General features: G+C 38.5%; 1 protein-coding gene across 1 annotated transcript in view; it reads left to right on the forward strand.

The window, feature by feature from the left end:
* ERC2 (ELKS/RAB6-interacting/CAST family member 2) overlaps positions 1-13,530 on the forward strand; it is a 988,080-nt gene that overhangs the window by 151,355 nt on the left and 823,195 nt on the right. The window lies entirely within an intron of this gene.

A 13,530-nucleotide genomic window follows, 5' to 3' on the forward strand; every position in this document is an offset into this window, starting at 1 on the left:
TGAATATCATTTGATCTTTGAGGTTCTGCATGATCTGGGTTGAGAGACCATACCTTCATAGCGATTATTTTTGCAGGTATCACCTTGGGATCATTTTTGTCTTTAATTTTATTTCTCCATTTGGGTGTTCCCAGACCTTTAGGCTTTGTAAAATGAACCTCCTAATCACATGAAGGTAGACCCTTGGAGAAACTACTTTTACCTGAGTCCAGAGTTCAGGCTATCATTTTTCTGTAGTATTGTCTACTGTTTCATGGATCCAGTTTTATGGAGGGGGTCTCAGCTTTAACTTGTCCAGAGCCTGTTCTCCTGGCACACTTCCAAGGCTGTTAACCCAAGCTAACTCCCTCTGTTCCTGCCTTGAGCCCTTGACAGATGAACCCTTAGCTCCTTTCACTGTTTCCCTTTTTGTTTTTGGCTTCTGAGGATTTCTCTTACTTACACGCACGTTCATCTATGCATGCAAAGTGGTATTTTTGTATTATCTCTTCATTTTGTATTTTCTCTAGCATTTTCTAATGTTTATAGTTACCTGTCCTGCCATATTCCTAGAAATTGTATAGGTTATCTGCTAGTCCCTTACTATCCTTTTTGCTTGAATTATTCCAGTACCTTCCTTACTGGTTTCTCTCCCTCTAATCTTCCTTCCTTTATAACTGTCTTCTACTTCTAAAATACACATCCTTATGTTTCCCCCAAACTTTGGTATATGAACCTCTTTTAAGGTAAAAGTAGGAAGCATTCTTGTAGACCCTTAAGAATGTTTGTGACAACTGTGGGGAAATGAAATCTTATTTTTGAAGATATCTTTCAAATATCTTTGTTCAAATGTCACATTGGTGAGAAAGTAGGACTACCTGTCTATCCTGCATGAATTAATACCCTCTTACCATTTTCATGTTTTGTTTATCTCTGAAGCACTGTTTCCTGATATGCTATACTTTAATTTGTTTACTGATTGTCTCCCTTTTTGGATTCTCTAAGTTTTGTGAACTCAGGTACTTTGTCTCTTTTGCTCAGTTATATCTCCAATGCCTCGTATTGTGCGTGGCACATAGTAGATGTTCAGTAGGTATTTTTTTTTTTTTGAATGAATAAAATATAAATTGTCAGTACAAAGCAAAGTTATATCTTAATTTTAGAAAATTTTATTTTTATTATCATCAAAATTAAGTTTCAAATTTTTATGAAACTCACAGACCTCCGAGAATGCACTCATAAGTCCACAGTTTGTAATATGCAGTATTAAATACTTGATTTATACCACTGTTTTTGAAGTTCACATCTTTTTTTATGATATTTGAGTCCTTTATGATAATCATTGCCCCTTTCTAACTACCTCCTGCCACTTTGGCTGCTGCATTTGCTGCTGGAAACACCAATATGCCATGGTGTTTCCACACTTCTAGACTTTTCTCATATCCTTTACCCTGCCTGGAATACCGTCCCTTTTTGCCTCTGGGAAATTCTCCTTTGTTCTTAGGCCCCACTCAAAGTTCACATCTTCTGTGGAGTTTTCTGTGCTCAGACCACATTGACACCTCCATTCACTGTGTTGCCTCAGCAATTTGCACACACTCCCTTATGTTCCCTTATCCCTTTCTGTCTTGATTATTGGTCTCCACATTTGTCGCTTTCATTTGACTAGGAGCTTCTCAAGGCCAAGGACAACATCTCATTCTTTATCTGTCCTTGTATCCTTAGTGCCTTAGCATAGAGCTTATCACAGTGAACAAATGCTAGGTAAAAGTGAGTTGAGTGAGTGTTGCCTGAAAGTGGTTGTGGCAGAAATTAATGACCAGCTTGTACTCTTAAGCTCTCCAACTGGACTCAAGTGAAGGAAGAATAGATAATGAATTTGATGGAAGATTGTGTTAACATTCTTAACACAAAAAAGGCTTCTTTCACAAAGAAATAGACCTCTTTCTGAGGAAGCAAGTTAGTGTTATCCTGCCTAGAATTTATTGAGTGAATTGCTAAATAACCTTTAAAGATATTTTCTAGCAAAATGGTGGTTTTCACTAGTAGTACTGATTGCAATATGAAGAGAGGGTGTGTATTGAATTCATAAACTGTACTTAGCTATATGTGTATCTATATACATAAATAAATGTGTAAATACAAATTTACATATAAACATAAATATTAAATCTACTCACAACTGCAAGTGTATCGTCCTCATTTTACAGTGGAAGAAACTGAGGGCAAACTATTTGCCAGAGATTAAACAGTATAGACATAAACAGTGGTAGATCCAGTTCTTGTTTGAATCCAAGACTCAGGCACTTAACTGAAATCCACACTGGATTTCAGTAACTCCTCTAATAACAGAATTTTCTTTGCCATTTAAAAGATGACTTAAAAGCTTATTTAAAGGAATAAATGAGGAGGCTCTTCTCAGACACTGTAAACTGTAAAGTCATCCTATGTTTATTTTTTTCCTCCTTTCTAAAACCATAAAGCCTGCAATTCTTTCCACTCTTATTTCCCTTTGGATTTTTAAAGTAAAGAAATAAAACCTTTAAAGACACAGCAAAAAATTTCCACTCATTTTTTAGGCCCCTATCTTCACTGGTTTTGTATACCAACCTTTTCCTACTCCACAGCTAAGGACTCATAATGGTGAGAAGGACAATCGTGCATCTTAAATAATGTACAAATGTATGGATTCGGGAGAGCCATGGGCCTCCCTGTAACTTGCTAAGGGCTCTGGTATGTTGAAATTTATGTAACCCAGAACTAATAGTTTATCTTATTAGGAAAAAAATGGCAGTAGGACTTGGAGTTACTAAGGTTTTACATTAGGACTTGCTTCAATTTAAATTCTTCTTCCATTCAATAATGCTTTTGTTCTGGGCACCGGCAGTGTCTGCACTGTTAGACACTTTCTTTATATCCCTGTTGGACTTGATGGGTTAGCTCTGTTCCAGACTCAAATTTGAAAGCCATTTTTTCTCCCTTCCTGACTTTAAAGGTCTCAAATGAATTATAAAACAAAATAAATATCCAAGGATGAAAAAAGTACTTTGCAAGTCCTTGTTTAAAAATAATTTTTACTATCCTTTTGGAGAAAGTTCTATTCACTTTCACTGGTTTAAAGATTTGAGAAAGACTCTTAAAACATATGAAATGTATCCATATGCTTATGAATGCTTACATGGGTTTCTGAGTCTCTGCTAAGGAAAACTTTAATTATTAATAATATGTATAAAATTATCAGATAAAATAAAATAACATCAACTTGATATTACTCATGATTGCTATTGAGGGGTCTTATTTCTTAGCCATAGAGCATATTCTTCCAGTGATGGTATCTGTAAGAGAACCATTCCTTCTCTCTGTTTTTTTCTTTGGCTTTCCCATGATAACATGGATCTCCTGTGACTTACCATTATATTTTCCAGGTTCCTAAGTGACCCCTTTATTCTTGACATGTATCTCACATTTTCTGGGGGGAAATGCCCGTAAATCCTTTCGAAGCCCTGAAGCTCTCAGGTGGAAGAATGCTCAACCTTTAAAAATTCTCTAAAAGATATTCTTTAAGAAGTCCTTTCAGAGAGATGAGTTACTTCATCATGGTTGGACTTAATCATCTGTTCCAACTCTTGAAGTCCTGGAGCCACTGAGGAATGGAGTGTGGTTACGGCAGCTATACCATCAGTGGCATATGGTGGGAGGGATGTGCCTGGGCCAAAGACGTTTGACTCCAGTGTGGAAATCTGGCTCGTGGCAGCTGTTGCACATGTCCTGACACTAATTATGTGGTAACAGGATTCTTCTGTAGTTAGGTGACCAAATAAAACCGGTGGCAGGGGACTGGAAGGTACAGACCAGGACAAAGCATTCTACTGTGAGTTTCATACCCAGGCTTTATAGCTAGTACTGCTGATGTCTCTGCTGACTTTGGGTGAGGAGTAGTCCGGCTTTTTGGGCCTCAGTTTATCCTCCTATAAAATGAAGCAAAAACGATTATTGTTCTAATCCCTCTCATCACCAACATTCTGTATTCTGTTGTTAGATACTTGTTGTCTTTTAAAAATGTTACACCAGCTTGTGGAAAAATCTATGGCTATTCTTTCAGAGTATTTTATTTGATACTGAAAGATTAGCATTTGAAGTGGCCAAGTCAGAAATTTCTTCTAGGTTACAGGTTTTTATTTGTACATGACAAACATAATTTCACACTTCCCCCTCAACCCTGCCACTTTAATATTGTTCCTTTCCATTGCATTTTGGGTTTGTATATTAATAATAATAGCAGCTTTTAAAAATGATGGCTTCCTGCGGACTGGAGTGGGACTTGCTAAGTATCTGATAATGCATTATCTGTGTGCTTCATCTCGGTTTTGTGAGATGTTTGTATTATTACCACTTTTTTAAAAAAAATACTTATTTATTTGACTATGCTGGATCTTAACTGCAGCATGCAGGATCTAATTCCCCGAACAGGAATTGAACCTGGGCCCCCTGCCCTGGGAGCTCAGGGTCTTCGCCACTAGATCATCAGGGATGTCCCTATTAGCTTTTAAAATAGCTGGAAAGTAAAATCTAGAGAACAGAAGTAACCTGTTAGTGTCACACAGCCCTCCAAAGGATGTGGGACCCTGTAGCTAATGAGTGACCAGATTGACTCCACAGCTAGTGAGTTCCAAAGCTGCAGAGGGACTGTTAGACGTCAAAGATAGGGTTCTTAACTGAGAGAGCTGTTCTCAATCAAGTGTCTAGGACTTTGACTGTCAGGTTAATTTTTTACTCTATTTCCTCTGGAAGTCTATACTTCTCTAAGTTTGCTGATCTCTTAATTCATGTCTGCTATTGCATATCAAAAGCGTGAATTGGCGTGGTTATGTTTGTACTAGAAGATCACCACAGTCTTGTACATATTGCTGTTTAGCACTTATGTTATTCATATTTTGCTTCTTTTTAAAATCTTTACTTATAACAGCAATTGTAGTAGATTCTTCTTGGGTTCTCTGCCCACCTTTAAACAAGGTTTTTCTTTTGAGTAGCTTCTGATGGGCAGGGTCACCTGCCACAACTGATTGATTCATGGTGGACCCCTGACCCATGCCAGTATCATTTTGTCTTCTATTGAGTGAGTATTTGCAGTTTGGAGCAGAGTTGTTGAACCAAGTCACATCTTCTTGCAGTGATTCCTGCTATGTCCTGCCTACTTTTCCCCTTGGTTTTGTTTTCACAATTGCTGTTTTGATTCAGGGAGATAGCCTGATATCTTTCTCATACATTCCTTTCTTTAGCTTAAGGTAAAGCCAAATCAGTTTCTGTTGCTTGGAAATCAAAGACTGTTAACTAACCTAGCAGTGATGAGCACATGACAAATGTCTTAGTCCATTCATGTTGCTAAAATAAAAATGCCGTACCTTGGGTGGCTTATAAACAGCAAACATTTATTTCTTATAGTTCTAGAATTTAGGAAGTCCAGGATCAAGGTGAAGGCCTGCTCTCTAGTTCATAGGCAGCTGTTTTCTCATTGTGTCCTCACGTGGTAGAAGGGGCAAAGAAGCTCTCTGGGACCTCTTTTATAAGGACATTATTCCCATTCATGAGGTTTCTACTCTGAGGATCTTATCAGGTCCTGAACTTCCCACCTCTAAGTACCATCACATTAGAGATTAGGTTTCAACATAAGAATTTTAGGGGGATCTAAACATGCAGTCTTTAGCAGTAGGCATTCAAAAATTATTCTTGGAAAAAATATTTGCAGAAGGCATCCATAATGCTCCCACCTCCCATCATTTTTAACATCTTTGAGATATCTCATGTATCATAAAATTTACCTTTAAATATATTCAATTTGATTTTTTTTTACTATATTCATTTAAAACATTTTCATTACCTCCCCCCAAAATCCCATACTCTTCAGTAGTCATTCTTTATTCCCGTTTTCCCCAGCAGTGATCATTTTGATGTATTTTTTTCTACTTCCTTCTTATCTATTCATTTTACGTTCCTTTGGTATATTGGCTATATTTTTATGTATGCGATATGGTACATTCTCTCTGTATACATATAATATGTAATATAAAAATATATGTATATACAATATTAAAGATCATAAGCATTGTGTGAATACAGTAGTGATCTTACTTTTACATCAGAGAAACAAATAAAAATTTAGGTCTTTGATTCTAGTTCACTGAGAAAATGAAAAAACTTGGAGAGTTTAGTGATTAGGCTACTTATGGCCCAGTATATTCACATTTTCTGTGTATACTGTTCAAGATAGAGTTTGTAAAAGAAGGTTCAGCTCGGACTTCTCATGGTTTTTCCAGCCACTTAAAATTCCACAAAGAGCACAGACATGCATATGGATATGCTAGCTAAAACTTTAAGTGAATAAAATAGTTGGATGTAAAGTCTAGTACTTGGCAGTTTAGATGAGTCTTTAAAGGTTGCCTCAGTTTGTCTTATTTATTTGTGGCTCTGCTGGGTCTTTACTGCTCTGTAGGCTTTTCTTTAGTTTGGTGACTGGGGCTAATCTACAGTTGCAGTGCACGGGCTTCTCATTGCAGTAGCTTCTCCTAACGGCAGCACTTGTTCTAGGGCACTCAGGTTTCAATAGGCCAACATATAGGTTCAGTAGTTGTGGCTCACAGACTCTAGAGCGCAGGCTCAGTAGTTGTGGTACGTGAGCTTAGTTGCCCCAAGGCATGTGGGATCTTCTGGGACCAGGGATCGAACCTGTGTCTCCTGCATTAGCAGGCAGATTCTTTACAACTGAGCCACCAGGGAAGTGCCAGATTGTCTTTTAAACAGCAATAACTGACATAGTAGTACAGAATTAAAATTTGGATATTATGTATCACTTAAAAATAAACAGTGTTCAGAGGGCTAAATAGAAAGTCTTTTACTGCTCAGCCCAGCCAGCTCCTCTTGATTTCAGCTACTTTCTTTGGGGCCATGTCTTCCTTTTTTGTTCTAAATCTTAACATGTTGGAAATTTTTAAATGCATTTTCTCCCAAATAAAATAGTGTAATAAAAGTGAAAAAAATTAAATAGTGTATATGATAATATTATATAATGTATAATATTTATAATATAGTCATCTATTTTGTTTAAAATATATATTACGCATATATGATAATATATATATATAATAAAATATATGTTTGTTTATATTTAACCTGGGAGGATTTCTTTTTTTTTAATTTAAAAAATTTATTTGTTTGGCTGTATTGGGTTTTAGCTGTGGCATGGGAGATCTAGTTCCCTGATCAGGGATTGAACCCAGGCCCCCTGCATTGGGAGTGCAGAATCTTAGCCACTGGACCACCAGGGAAGTCCCAGGATTTATTTTTTTGACTTGGAAAGGAAGGTTAGTGTATATGCCTGTCAGCACATAGTTCAATTGCTGTTGAATGAATGAATGAATGGCCCTGTTTGCCTGTTTCATCTAGTATTGTATTAAGGGACACTACTCAAAGTTTACTCAGATTTTATTAATCACACAAACTGACTTTTCAGTGTGCTCCTTAACACTATATTATAGTACTATTTTCATGATATTTTCCTTCCTTACTGTTCAGTGCCCATATAATTATTTTTAATAGTGCTAAAGCTTTTTTTTTTTTTTTTTTTTCCAGGTCCAGAAAAGTGCTTCTTAGGGCTTTATGCACCTACAGATTACCTGGTAGTCTTGTTAGAATGCAGATTCTGATTCTGCAGGTCTGAGTGAGACCTGAGATTCCACCATTCTTACATGATTTCAGGAGATGCTGTTGCTACTGGTCCAGTGGTAACATTCTGAGCAGCGTGGAGGTCAGTTCCCCCTGCCTCTTCGTAGGCAGTGACTCGAGAAGCAGAAGAGTACTTAGGGAGAATCGCTCCTCATGCTATTCTCCAAGAATAGCAAGGAGAGATAAGAAAGCCTTCCTCAGTGATCAATGCAAAGAAATAGAGGAAAACAGTAGAATGGGAAAGACTAGAAATCTCTTCAAGAAAATTAGAGATACCAAGGGAACATTTCATGCAAACATGGGCACAATAAAGGACAGAAATAGTATGGACCTAACAGAAGCAGAAGATATTAAGAAGAGGTGGCAAGAACATACAGAACTATGCAAAAAAGATCTTCATGACCCAGATAACCACAGTGGTGTGAGCACTCACCTAGAGCCAGACATCCTGATGATGGGAAAGATTGAAGGTGGGAGGAGAAGGGGATGACAGAGAATGAGATGGTTGGATGGCATCATTGACTCTATGGATGTGAGTTTGAGTAAGCTCCAGGAGTTTTTGATGGATAGGGAAGCCTGGTGTGCTGCAGTTCATGGGGTTGCAAAGAGTTGGACACGACTGAATGGCTCTACTGAACTGAACTCCTTATGAAAACTTGAATAGCAAGGGCTAGAATTTGAGCAAACATTTTGGTTAGAGTAGGGAAAAATCAGTAGTTCAAAGCCTGCCACCCAACTTTTTACATTGATATTAATCTAAGTTCTCTTACTTGTATTAAAAATACTTACATGGTAAGCAGTTTTGTTAAATGGACATGTTGGGAGGTGAAAGGGAGGTGACAGGGAAGGAAATTGCAGTAAAGATTTTAAAATGCCATTTACAGTAAAGATTTGCTAAGCAATTAAAATGAAAGAACTATTCTCTAACTGCATGTGGCAGTGGCTATTAATAATTGGAAGCGTTCCAACTTTAACCATCATTTTTATGATTACATGTTTGGGATTACTTCTCTAAACACATTAAAAAAGTATCTAGGTCTTATACTTCTGTTTTTATTTCTTTTTTCACCTGTAACAAGTTGAACAGTGTCAGTGTCAGGGGATGCCACTTTCCTTTAGTTGCTTATATATTACTGGGTAACAGGGAAAGAACCCTGACCTTCAAAATAGAAACAGTTATTTCCTAGAGCCCCTTTGCAGAGTTATTTATAGACAAGTTGATGGGAAATCAATTTTTTTTTTTAAATTTTTTTATTAGTTGGAGGCTAATTACTTCACAACATTTCAGTGGGTTTTGTCATACATTGATATGAATCAGCCATGGATTTACACGTCTTCCCCATCCCAATCCCCGCTCCCACCTCCCTCTCCACCCGATTCCTCTCGAAACATCCCACCCTCGCCTTCTCCCACAGAGTTCAAAAGTCTGTTCTGTATTTCTGTGTCTCTTTTTCTGTTTTGCATATAGGGTTTACAGCATACTAACACATATATATGGAATTTAGAAAGATGGGAAATCAATTTTATCCATCTTTGAGTTGGTCTTAAAACAACTGTTTCCTGTTTTCCCTTATTTAAAAAATGCCATAGTAGTTAGCATTTTGTTTCTCACTGTTACATGTATTCAGTGGTCAAAATTTTATGTTTATTCATTTCTTTTCCTTGTCCAAATGAGAGGAGGAAGGAGAGACATTTTAATTCTGGGCCTCTAGCCACCACACAGTCTGCACAGCAATGAAAACAATGAACATTTATTGAGCCCTCCTTTATGTGCCAGGCCCTGTGCTTCATGCTTTGTGGGAACTTGTTCACTTGATGAACATCTCATGTCGTCTTTGTGTAAACTCTGTAAGTTAGTTATGATGATTATTTCTTGTTTATGGATGAATTATTTGCTCACAGTACTTAAGTAACTTGTCCAAGGTAACATAGGCTGTCATGGATAGCTGCAGGATTCAAAACCCAGCTCATCACAACTGCTCTTGGAAGCCCAGGCAAGTCTGGTGATTTTCTCCAATTATGTAATTGATAAATAGGAAGGCTGGAATTAGAACTTAAATCCTAGCTCCCAGCTCAGTACAATATTCCACTATTGTGCCACCTTATAGTATTGGTCTGTAATGAAAACCAGAACTCCTTCTTGCTTACAAAAGCAACTGCCAAGAGGGCTTTCCCATGTATACTGTTCTTAGTATTATCAATCTTGGCAAAATGTCAGGTATTAGCAACCAGAGTGGGTTCTGCAGTTATCACTAACAGTGCATCTGTCTGAGAATCCCAGGGTACTGGTACTTTGCTGCTTAAAAAAAGTCACCTATCAGTATTCTCTATTAGCTCTGTGCCTCTTTTACCCTAAAGGAGAATGCCTAGATCATATGTCTAAATATTAATTTTTTGTACTCTTCTCAGTAGAGCACCTCTTCCCCAGCACACTGGGGCCACGTGTTTTTAGCCAGTGCCTCTGCTCTTTGTCTTTTCACACACACGACACAGCCTGTGGGAGGTTTGCAGCCACGAGGAGCACTGCACATCCTGCGCACGGGATCATGGAAGAAGGGATCAGAGGACTTGCCCTTACTATATGATTAGAGACAACCTGGAAAATGATAAATAGGAAAATAAAGTCACAGGAGAAGTGGAGCGGGCCAAGTTGTCTGCAAAGAGATTCTGTTTTCTTTGAAAGAGTTATGTTAAGCCCTTTCTTGAGAAGGAGTAAGGATTTATTAAAAAAAAAAAATTCAAGACTTTTGGATATAAGCCAATTCATATTTTTATAAAGCTCAGAGACGGTTTTCATAGCAGTGAAACTCTAAACTGCTTTATAGTCCAAAACTTTATCATTTTTTGCTTTTTCCCCATAGTGTGGAAAAGAGCTTAAGGTCACAAATTTTTTCAAATCTGCCAGGAACTCATATTTTCCATGTTTGGGGATAAGACACAGTAGATTCTAAACATCTGGCTAGGCCCTACTTAAATAATTGTGTGTTCCATGTACATCATACATATATAATTATGCTTTCATTCTATTTACCTTTTTTTGTGTTTTAGACATTCTGAAATCTGGATTGGATTCTGACTCCAGTGGCTATTGGAAGTCACTCTCCTAAACATTGGCTAAAGCAAAGTATATTTTCTCCCCTTTTCCATATAAACTCAAGTATGGCTTAGTTTCTTAGTTTTCATTGTTCTCCTTTTTTCAAAATTAAGTAACTATGGAAGCCTGTAAGAATTGTGTAAAATGAAGTTCTATAGTATTTTTAGAGCAGGGGAGACTTCAGAATTGGCTGGAGGAAACCTCAATTTTAGACTCTGGCCCATGTTTGCTAATGATGTGATTGCAATAAAATCCCTTAAGCCAGCTCAATTTATTCTCTTGTGAAGTGGACATAGTTCTGGCAGCTTTGGAGCAGTATTGTCAGACAAGTGAGCTGGTGGACGTGAGGAATTTTGAGTTTTGGGAGAGAGAACAGGACAGAGTAATCTGAGGTCAAGAATATTCTTCCTACTTCTCCCACCACCACTACCTCCCCTTCCTGCCCCCGCCTGCCCCATTCCCAGCCTAACTACAGCAAACCAAAGAAAAATGGAAACTATTCTGCCTCACATTGTTCTCCTGTACTGACTGTTGGGTGAACAATTTCCTTTTTGGTTCTCTCATCTTCTGTCCATATTTTACTCACTATTTTATTGGGAACCTATTATGCGCTAGAGTTGGGGGTATGATACAAATTTGGCCCAGAACCTACCCTTGAGGAGCTCACTTTATCTCTCTCTAAATCTCTTTTCTTCTTGGCAATTTCCCTTGCCTTTTTGTGAGCATGGCGATGCTTTGAAAGATATATTTTACCTTTATCTGAATGTTGAGTACTAGGAGGTTGTATCAGAAAATAAGCCTGCCATAACACCAGAAGCAGAAGTCCTTATGACCTAGTTTATTGTCTGTAACTTGGAATCAAGTGCACAAGCTCATCTCTTTGGTTCCCATTCCATTTACCTGTGTTTAATGACCAGACCAATAATTTTAAGCTTTTTTCCTTCTGTGTACTGGATTTGGGATTAGCCTTTCAGTTCAGTCGCTCAGTCGTGTCTGACTCTTTGTGACCCCATGACTGCGGCATGTCAGGCTTCCCTGTCTATCACCAACTCCCGAAGCTTGCTCAAACTCATGTCTGTTGAGTTGGTGATGCCAACCATCCATCTCATCCTGTGTTGTCCCCTTCTCCTTCTGCCTTCAATGTTTTCCAGTGAGTCAGTAAAGGGGTTCGCCTTTACTATCCAGGATAGAGTTCAAAGTATGTAATTAAGTGTGGGGAGAAAAGAACTGGGTTAAAGGCCAGGTATCAGGGTAAATATGATGCATTCTGTTTGGACTCCTTAGCAGAGTGACTGCAGAGAGAAGCCTGGATGTCTGTTGTCACAGCTGCTTTACTTTCTTTGGTGTCCTTAGTGGTCAGCTATGGATAAGGGAGTTTGCCTTCTTAGCTTTGATTCTTTGAGGACAACTGGAGGATGACCCCACAATCAGGGTGGGGAGTAAAACACTTTCTGAATACTCATCCAACCATAGACTCACTTCTGTGCTTGAAGAGAATTAACTCTTTTGCCATCTATTATACTTGTGTTATAAGTGCCAAGTTGATAGAAATTTGATTGGCTCCCAGGAATGAGGTTGGATCACCTGGCAATGTCCCATTCCCACGCAGGTGGATATTGGAAGGGCTTCTCTCTCCTAATATGTAGTGGAATGGAAGCAGCAGGAAGAGTGGTTGAGGCTTTGGGGAGTTGACACCACAGTGATGACTGAGAAATTCCTAAGAGATGGCTCCTGGACACATCCTAATAAGTTGCTGGTTTATAGTTCCCTGATGTATGTTACAAACTGAAATGCATGTCTTTGATTATTGATCCAGTGAGATTTAAATGTGCTTTCATGGTTGAGAAGTGGGAGATGATTCAATGTGAAGGAATAGAGTAATTATAGAAGAGGGGAGATTGAAAACTGTGCATTTTTAAAATTTTTTTATTTTTTAACCCTTAGAGAGAGCTTCCCTGGTGCCTCAGTGGTCAAGAATCTGTCTGCCGATGCAGGAGACATGGGTGCAATCCCTGGTCCGGGAAGATCCCCGGGGGGGAAAATGGCAACCCGTTCCAGTGTTCTTGCCTGGAAAATTCCTTGGACATAAGAGCCTGGCAGGCTACAGTCCACGGGGTCACAAAGAGTCAGACACTACTGAGCAACTGAACAACAACAAAAAAGTGTTTCAAAGCACCTTTGAAAAAGTGCTTTGACTTTGCTAGAGTTTTCAGTTGTATTCATGTATCTTGATCTTTTAGAGAGTTTTTTTTTTTTTTTAAACTGAACTTGTCTTCAGTGGAGGAGACCAAGTTTTGATCCTTGGGTCAAGAAGATCCCCTGGAGAAGGGAATGGCAACCCACTGCAGTATTTATTCTTGTGTGGAGAATTCCATGGATAGAGGAGCCTAGTGGGCTACAGTCCATCAGGTTACAGAGTTGGACAGGACTGAGTGACTAACACCTCATCTCTAATCGCTACATAGTAGTCATTACTAATTGCAAGGTCTTAGAAATGAGGTCTCAGTAAGTTATCCTTGGAGTGTCCGGTGCTGTTTAACTATTGGATAGGACCGGATGATGTAGAAGTCAGATGATTTAGGTTGTCTCTCATCCTCCCTATAAGAGACACCACTGCTATTTTCTAAGTTGTCAAACTGGAGAACCACCTTCTTTTGGTCTACTTTTAGGGTTGTTAGAGGATGGAGTCCAGGATCCCAGAAACCAAGATTCTGGCTTTTGCAGTATGTTTGTGTGCT

Source organism: Dama dama, chromosome 24 (genome assembly GCF_033118175.1).
Source record: "Dama dama isolate Ldn47 chromosome 24, ASM3311817v1, whole genome shotgun sequence".
Classification (NCBI taxonomy): Eukaryota; Metazoa; Chordata; class Mammalia; order Artiodactyla; family Cervidae; genus Dama; species Dama dama.